The sequence below is a fragment of the Oncorhynchus gorbuscha genome, linkage group LG20 (genome assembly GCF_021184085.1).
Source record: "Oncorhynchus gorbuscha isolate QuinsamMale2020 ecotype Even-year linkage group LG20, OgorEven_v1.0, whole genome shotgun sequence".
NCBI classification, from domain to species: Eukaryota; Metazoa; Chordata; class Actinopteri; order Salmoniformes; family Salmonidae; genus Oncorhynchus; species Oncorhynchus gorbuscha.
The window spans coordinates 21,262,590-21,272,650 of NC_060192.1; the positions used below are offsets into that span (position 1 = coordinate 21,262,590).

Below are 10,061 nucleotides of genomic sequence, written 5' to 3' on the forward strand. Positions count from 1 at the left end.
CACCAAGGATCCCACCAAATCCCATGGCCACATGTCATACATACAAACAAGTCCACCAAGAATCCCACCAAATCCCATGTCATACATACAAACAAGTCCACCAAGAATCCCACCAAATCCCATGCACATGTCATACATACAAACAAGTCCACCAAGGATCCCACCAAATCCCATGGCCACATGTCATACATACAAACAAGTCCACCAAGGATCCCACCAAATCCCATGGGCACATGTCATACATACAAACAAGTCCACCAAGGATCCCACCAAATCCCATGGCCACATGTCATACATACAAACAAGTCCACCAAGGATCCCACCAAATCCCATGGCCACATGTCATACATACAAACAAGTCCACCAAGGATCCCACCAAATCCCATGGCCACATGTCATACATACAAACAAGTCCACCAAGGATCCCAGTCCCAAATCCCATGGCCACATGTCATACATACAAACAAGTCCACCAAGGATCCCACCAAATCCCATGGGCACATGTCATACATACAAACAAGTCCACCAAGAATCCCACCAAATCCCATGGGCACATGTCATACATACAAACAAGTCCACCAAAAGGATCATACAAACCACCAAATCCCATGGCCACATGTCATACATACAAACAAGTCCACCAAGGATCCCACCAAATCCCATGGCCACATGTCATACATACAAACAAGTCCACCAAGGATCCCACCAAATCCCATGGCCACATGTCATACATACAAACAAGTCCACCAAGGATCCCACCAAATCCCATGGCCACATGTCATACATACAAACAAGTCCACCAAGGATCCCACCAAATCCCATGGCCACATGTCATACATACAAACAAGTCCACCAAGGATCCCACCAAATCCCATGGCCACATGTCATACATACAAACAAGTCCACCAAGGATCCCACCAAATCCCATGGCCACATGTCATACATACAAACAAGTCCACCAAGGATCCCACCAAATCCCATGGCCACATGTCATACATACAAACAAGTCCACCAAGGATCCCACCAAATCCCATGGCCACATGTCATACATACAAACAAGTCCACCAAGGATCCCACCAAATCCCATGGCCACATGTCATACATACAAACAAGTCCACCAAGGATCCCACCAAATCCAAATCCATACATGGCCACATGTCATACAAACAAGTCCACCAAGGATCCCACCAAATCCCATGGCCACATGTCATACATACAAACAAGTCCACCAAGGATCCCACCAAATCCCATGGCCACATGTCATACATACAAACAAGTCCACCAAGAATCCCACCAAATCCCATGGCCACATGTCATACATACAAACAAGTCCACCAAGGATCCCACAAATCCCATGGCCACATGTCATACATACAAACAAGTCCACCAAGAATCCCACCAAATCCCATGGCCACATGTCATACATACAAACAAGTCCACCAAGAATCCCACCAAATCCCATGGCCACATGTCATACATACAAACAAGTCCACCAAGGATCCCACCAAATCCCATGGCCACATGTCATACATACAAACAAGTCCACCAAGGATCCCACCAAATCCCATGGCCACATGTCATACATACAAACAAGTCCACCAAGGATCCCACCAAATCCCATGGCCACATGCCACATGAGGATCCCACCAAATCCCATGGGCACATGTCATACATACAAACAAGTCCACCAAGGATCCCACCAAATCCCATGGCCACATGTCATACATACAAACAAGTCCACCAAGGATCCCACCAAATCCCATGGCCACATGTCATACATACAAACAAGTCCACCAAGGATCCCACCAAATCCCATGGCCACATGTCATACATACAAACAAGTCCACCAAGGATCCCACCAAATCCCATGGCCACATGTCATACATACAAACAAGTCCACCAAGAATCCCACCAAATCCCATGGGCACATGTCATACATACAAACAAGTCCACCAAGGATCCCACCAAATCCCATGGCCACATGTCATACATACAAACAAGTCCACCAAGAATCCCACCAAATCCCATGGGCACATGTCATACATACAAACAAGTCCACCAAGGATCCCACCAAATCCCATGGCCACATGTCATACATACAAACAAGTCCACCAAGGATCCCACCAAATCCCATGGCCACATGTCATACATACAAACAAGTCCACCAAGGATCCCACCAAATCCCATGGCCACATGTCATACATACAAACAAGTCCACCAAGAATCCCACCAAATCCCATGGGCACATGTCATACATACAAACAAGTCCACCAAGGATCCCACCAAATCCCATGGCCACATGTCATACATACAAACAAGTCCACCAAGATCCCACCAAATCCCACCAAATCCCATGGGCACATGTCATACATACAAACAAGTCCACCAAGGATCCCACCAAATCCCATGGCCACATGTCATACATACAAACAAGTCCACCAAGGATCCCACCAAATCCCATGGCCACATGTCATACATACAAACAAAAAAGTCCACCAAGGATCCCACCAAATCCCATGGCCACATGTCATACATACAAACAAGTCCACCAAGGATCCCACCAAATCCCATGGCCACATGTCATACATACAAACAAGTCCACAAGATCCAAATCCCATGGCCACATGTCATACATACAAACAAGTCCACCAAGGATCCCCCACATGTCATACATACAAACAATGGCCACATGTCATACATACAAACAAATCCACCAAGGATCCCACCAAATCCCATGGCCACATGTCATACATCCCATCCACCAAGGACAAACAAATCCACCAAGGATCCCACCAAATCCCATGGCCACATGTCATACATACAAACAAGTCCACCAAGGATCCCACCAAATCCCATGGCCACATGTCATACATACAAACAAGTCCACCAAGGATCCCACCAAATCCCATGGCCACATGTCATACATACAAACAAGTCCACCAAGGATCCCACCAAATCCCATGGCCACATGTCATACATACAAACAAGTCCACCAAGGATCCCACCAAATCCCATGGCCACATGTCATACATACAAACAAGTCCACCAAGAATCCCACCAAATCCCATGGCCACATGTCATACATACAAACAAGTCCACCAAGAATCCCACCAAATCCCATGGCCACATGTCATACATACAAACAAGTCCACCAAGAATCCCACCAAATCCCATGGCCACATGTCATACATACAAACAAGTCCACCAAGAATCCCACCAAATCCCATGGCCACATGTCATACATACAAACAAGTCCACCAAGAATCCCACCAAATCCCATGGCCACATGTCATACATACAAACAAGTCCACCAAGAATCCCACCAAATCCCATGGCCACATGTCATACATACAAACAAGTCCACCAAGGATCCCACCAAATCCCATGGCCACATGTCATACATACAAACAAGTCCACCAAGGATCCCACCAAATCCCATGGCCACATGTCATACATACAAACAAGTCCACCAAGGATCCCACCAAATCCCATGGGCACATGTCATACATACAAACAAGTCCACCAAGGATCCCACCAAATCCCACGTACACAGCAACATATCAACATACAAACAAATCCACCCGGAGCTGAACAGGATTTCATACCAATTAAAATGCATTTTCAAATAGAAATAAAAAATATTGAATGGATATGGAAATACATTTTTTTTTTAAGTATTATTAACTGAAAAGAAATGGTAAGTCATATTCTATAGGTCTTCATGGTCATTACAAGAGGGAGTGAGAGAGCAAAAGGTCAAGAGTGACCGCTCCCTGAATGACCTACTGAATACGAGCAGCAGCAAGACTCACTCGGGTAACACAATTGTCAAATAGTTGATAGGCTACGTATCTGGTGATGCTCATCATAAAGCTCTATGGCAGTCTTCTGCACAAAGTCAAGACGATAAACAGAATGCGATAGACTGTCTTGTAAGCTGAGCAACATAACCCGGAAGTCTCCAGTACTACGGTAATAATCGTTTCGAGTGTGTTCGTCTGTTGTCCCTCTACTTCAATTGCATTACTAATCGATTGCCTTGACCATGAGTCAGACAGCAGCAAGCAAAGACACATGTAAAAACAGTGTTGTTTGCTGCTTCTTATTTTTCCTCCCACACAGAAAGTGGGTGAGGTACGACTGAGGATGAAAGGCTTGGCTAGTCAGTCAGAAGGGTTTGGTGTGTCAGAGGAAGGCCCAAAAAATGGTCAAAGACTCCTGCCACCCTAGTCATAGACTGTTCTCTCTGCTACCGCACAGCAGGTGGTACCGGAGCGCCAAGTCTAGGTCCAAGAGGCTTCTAAACAGCTTCTACCCCCCCCCTTTTTACACCCCTGCTACTCTCTGTTGTCATCTATGCATTGTCCCTTTAATAACTCTACCTACATGTACATACCACCTCAAATAACCAGTGCACATTGACTCTGTATTTTTTTTACACCGCCTTGTTGGTTTGGGGCTCGTAAGTATTAGGTGCATGTGACTAATACAATTTGATTTGATTTCATTTGTACACACAGTGCTGACTGTTTCTGTGGAGAGTGAGAGTGAGAGTGAGTGAGAGTGAGAGTGAGAGTGAGAGTGAGAGTGAGAGTGAGAGTGAGAGAGAGAGAGAGAGAGAGAGAAAGCAGAGTAGGCCTGCAGAGGGACGGTAACACAAACATGCTCATTATCAGTAAAGCTCTGGTAACCTTGGCATAGTCTCCCTCACTACACTTCCTGCCACCAGCTAGGCAGCATTGCCTTACAAACACACGGACGACATTAACAACACAAAGCTCCTGCAATGTGTGTACAGCAAAAGTAACAGGCCCTAAGCAACGGGAAATGCCTGTCTTTGATTTCTCACCAGACAGGAGAGCAGGGACGGCAGGGACAGGGTTACTGGTGAAATACTACTACATTTAATCAGGTAAATGGGCAGCGGTTGATTTGTAGCCGCCAGAGAATACTAACCCGTTTACCTAGCTGTATAACCCAGCTATAACCCCGCCTGGATTCTGACTCGGAGGGAGCTCTGAACACTCTTACAACAGACGCTCTCTAACCAGATGTGCACTTAAGCGGGAAATATTCCAACTCATCCATGCCACTATAGGTGTGTGTGTGTGTGTGTGTGTGTGTGTGTGTGTGTGTGTGTGTGTGTGTGTGTGTGTGTGTGTGTGTGTGTGTGTGTGTGTGTGTGTGTGTGTGTGTGTGTGTGTGTGTGTGTGTGTGTGTGTGTGTGTGTGTGTGTGTGTGTGTGTGTGTGTGTGCGTGCGTGCGTACCAGTCTACGGTCATGCATACATGTGTCCCGAGACGTAGACGCATTGGATTCTAGAGGGGTCTTTCTCTGCATGGTGGTCAGTGGTGGATGGATAAGCAGCTGTATTCCACACTCCTCTTCATCCAGGTTGATCGTGCCAGCCGTGGTTTGGGGACAGAGCAGAGGGGATGAGGACTAGTTATTCCTAGTGAAGAACAGAACAAAGCACTCACATCCCCCTGCTGGGCCATTGTGCTCTATCCATAACTAATGAGGCCTCTCATTCTCAACAGCACATGTGAAGAGGATAATACCAAATGTGGTGAGGTGGTATAAGCGCCAAGGTACATGGGTATCTTCTGAGTAATAATATAATGATAAGAGGATAGTTCTGCATGAACATAGAAATGCTCTGAGAGACAATGACATTCTCACACATCAGTTTTGGAGGAGAGTTACCCATAGATGGACTGGAATTCCATCATGGCCAATGCAGATCAAATTTATTGGCTATTTTCACCCCTTTTCACTCAGTACTGATCACAGTCTCAATATACATGGCATCAAAAGGTATGATTGGTAAGGTTTGTTAAATCTACAGTGAACTGCCATCACCCACACAACCCTTATTCACAGCAATGTTAGCCCCGATTTTACAATAGGCTATATTATACTATAACTTTTGGAGGGGAAATGTTGCACTTAGATGACTTATATAGGCCCATATGATATCCTAAGGTAAGGGTAAAGTCCTGTCACCACGCATGTCTCCAGTGATGCTGAAGGACTTTACATTTGAGTATAAATAATGAATATGAGGCTTGCATGGTTGTCAACTGAAAACATTGGACCGGAATATGATCAACCCACAGGTCTCTTACACAAATATCCCAGGACCCTGTTTGTCATGTCTGACACATCTGAGCAAGTGCAAGTGGCAATTTCAAATGTCTGTCTAAAAAAAGTTCCTCACAAGGAAGTGTCTTTCAAAATTATTTGAGACAGGTAAAGACACGCATTTCAGTCCTTCAACAGGTTAAAGTCTAGACGTTTCGATGACTAAATAGCAAAACCCACACAAAACAGATAAACGGTCTCTTAAAGTTGTCAAGGGAAAAAAACAAGTTGGTTTAATACAATTAACACAATTTACCTGCGTTATACACTTTTACAAGTAAAGGCAGGTTGTGTTTCCATTTAGTGCGTCCGTTTGAAGTCTTATTTCAGTAATTCCTTTAGTCTTCAGCGTGTACAAGTGGCAGGTGTTTAATTGTTTAATTCTCAGGCGCCAAATATGTTGTTTCAAGTTTCAACTGATTTGCTGATCCTTACTGAAACATCGAATGGTATCCGCAAATAAATGATAGTGGATTCTGCGCGGAATTCTTTAACAAATTATTGATAGACGCGTTGTATCGCCAAAAAGTTTCCTCGCCCGCTGTAACCTTCAACAGGTAGGCATATGCAAAGATTCAAGATACTTCCACGGTTAGAAGTTCCCCTAAAATGCAGAGAATAACCTTCCAGACACATTTGATTGTGATGCTCCGTGGCAAAGGTTTCCACACTCTCACCTCTTCCGTCTTCATTGAGCAGTCTAACCAATCACCTCTTCTCTCTCTCTCGCTCTCGTTCTCTCTTTTTTTCTCTCTCTCTCTCTCAATTCAATTCAATGTAAGGTCTTTACTGACATGGGAAACATATGTTTACATTGCCAAAGCAACTGAAATAGATAACAAACAAAAGCTAAATAAACAATAAAAATGAACAGTAAACATTACACTCACAAAAGTTCCAAAATAATAAATCAATCAATGAATTTACAAAGCCGTTCTTACATCAGCTGATATCACACCCAGCCTAAAACCCCAAACAACAAGCAATGCAGGTGTAGAAGCACGGTGGCTAGGAAAAACTCCCTAGAAAGGCCGGAATCTAGGAAGAAACCTAGAGAGGAACCAGGCTGAGGGGTGGCCAGTCCTCTTCTGGCTGTGCCGGGTGGAGATTATAACAGAACATGGCCAAGATGTTCAAATGTTCATAAATGACCAGCAGGGTCAAATACTAATAATCACAGTGATTGTAGAGGGTGTAACAAGTCAGCACCTCAGGAGCAAATGTCAGTTGGCTTTTCATAGCCGATCATTCAGAGTATCTCTACCGCTCCTGCTGTCTCTAGAAAGTTGAAAACAGCAGGTCTGGGACAAGGTAGCACGTCCGGTGAACAGGTCACAGTTCCATAGCCACGGGCAGAACAGTTGAAACTGGAGCAGCAGCACGACCAGGTGGACTGGGGCTCAGGTCCTCTGAGAGAGGGAGAAGTAGAGAGAGCACACTTAAATTCACACAGGACATTGGATAACGCAGGAGAAATACTCCAGATATAACAGACTGACCCTAGCCCCCCGACACATAAACTACTGCAGCATAAATACTGGAGGTTGAGACAGGAGGGTTCGGGACACACTGTGTTCCCATCCCACGATAACCCTGGACAGGGCCAAACCCCACCCACTTTGCCAAGGCACAGTACCCACACCACACCACAAGAGGGATATCTTCAACCACCAATTTACTATCCTGAGACATGGCCGAGTGTAGCCCATGGCGATCACGAAGATCTCCCCCACGGCCCGAACCCAAGGGGGGGTGACAACCCGAACAGGAAGATCACGTCAGTGACTCAACTCACTCAAGTGACGCACCCCTCCTAGGGACGGCCCATGTAGTAGGGTTTGAGGCAGAGAATCACAGTGGAGAGAGGGGATCCGGCTAGGCAGAGACAGCAAGGGCGATTCGTTGCTCCAGTGCTTTTCCGTTCACCTTCACACTCCTGACCCAGACTACACTCAATCATAGGGTTTACTGAAGAGATGAGCTTTCTCAAAATAATTTGAGAGGAATGGGAGATTTGATACAGGCTGATAGTTTTTTATATTTTCTGGGTCAAGGTTTGGCTTTTTCAAGAGAGGCATTATTACTGCCATTTGTAGTGAGTTTAGTACACCTACAGTGGATAGAGAGCCGTTTATTATGTTCAAAATAGAAGGGCCAAGCACAGGAAGCAGCTCTTTCAGTAGTTTAGTTGGAATAGGGTCCAGTATGCAGCTTGGTTTAGAGGCCATGATAATTTTCGTAAATTTGTCAAGAGATATAGTTCTAAAAAACATGAGTGTCTCCCATGATCCTAGGTCCTGGCAGAGTTGTGCAGACTCAGGACAACTGAGCTTTGGAGGAATATTCAGATTTAAAGAGGAGTCTGTCATTTGCTTTCTAATGATCATGATCTTTTCATCAAAGAAGTTCATGAATTTCTCACTGCTGAAGTGAAAGCCATCCCCTCTTGGGGAATGCTGCTTTTCGGTTAACTTTGCAACAGTATCAAAAATACATTTTGGTTTGTTCTTATTTTCCTCAATTAAGTTGGAAAAATAGGATGATCGAGCAGCAGTGAGGGCTATTCGATACTGCACGGTACTGTCTTCCCAAGCTAGTCGAAAGACTTCAAGTTTGGTGTAGCGCCCTTTCCATTTCAATTTTCTGGAAGTTTGCTTCAGAGCTCGGGTATTTTCTGTATACCAGGGAGCTAGTTTCTCATGACAAATGTTTTTAGGGGTGTGACTCCATCTAGGGTATTACACAAGGTTAAATTGAGTTCCTCAGTTAGGTGGTTAACTTATTTTTGTACTCTGACGTCCTTGGTAGGTGGAGGGAGTCTGGAAGGGCATCTGGGAATCTTTGGGTTGTCCGAGAATTTATAGCACAGCTTTTTATGTTCCTTGGTTGGGGTCTGAGCAAATTATTTGTTGCGATTGCAAACGTAATAAAATGGTGGTCCGAGAGGACAAACCTAGGTCCAGAGTATGACTGTGGCAGTGAGTAGGTCCGGAGACATGTTGGACAAAACCTACTGAGTCGATGATTGCTCCGAAAGCCTGTGGACTTTTCCATGTGAATATTAAAGTCACCAAAAAATGTTATCATACACATATAAAGACATTTCAAATGTCATATTATGTCTATATACGGTGTTGTAATGATGTGCAAATAGTTCAATTACAAAAGGGGAAATAAATAAACATAAATATAGGTTGTATTTACAATGGTGTTTGTTCTTCACTGGTTGCCCAGTTTTCTTGTGGCAACAGGTCACAAATCTTGCTGCTGTGATTGTACACCGCAGTATTTCACCCAATAGATATGGGAGTTTATCAAAGTTGGATTTGTTTTCAAATTCTTTGTGGATCTGTGTAACCTGAGGGAAATATGTGTCTCTAATCTGGTCATACATTTGGCAGGAGGTTAGGACGTGCAGCTCTGTTTCCACCTCATTTTGTGGGCAGTGAGCACATAGCCTGTCTTCTCTTGAGAGCCAGGTCTGCCTTCGGGCGGCCTTTCTCAATAGCAAGGCTTTTCTGTACATAGTCAAATATGTCACAGTGGACAGGTATTCTGCCAGTGTGTACACTCTGTTTAGGGCCAAATAGCATTGTAGTTTGCTCAGTTTTTTTTGTAAATTCTTTCCAATGTCTCTCTCTTCCACACACATGAAGTGCACACACATACACACACATTCACACACACGTAGCCTACGCACATACAATTTTTAGAAAGAAGTTTATACCAATTTCTCTCTTTCTGGCACGTTAGAGTGTGGTTTAAAAGTGTCATTTGTAGGCCTACTTTGTACTGAATGTTGCTTTCCTGCATGGGCCTAAACGCAACCTATCAAATAAACAAACAATGAAAGATATGTGAAATTAGATTAAAAGAAAATGTGAAATGAACTACATTACTCTAATTATTTATTTATA

General features: G+C 44.2%; 1 protein-coding gene across 1 annotated transcript in view; it reads right to left on the bottom strand.

The window, feature by feature from the left end:
• The window catches only part of LOC124006850 (protein turtle homolog A-like), a 64,855-nt gene extending 58,034 nt beyond the window's left edge, over positions 1 to 6,821 (bottom strand). Inside the window, 1 exon segment of the mRNA XM_046317047.1 lies at positions 6,401 to 6,821. The gene's annotated coding sequence lies outside the window, so the exon portion shown is untranslated.
• Between the last annotated feature and the right edge of the window lie 3,240 nt (positions 6,822 to 10,061).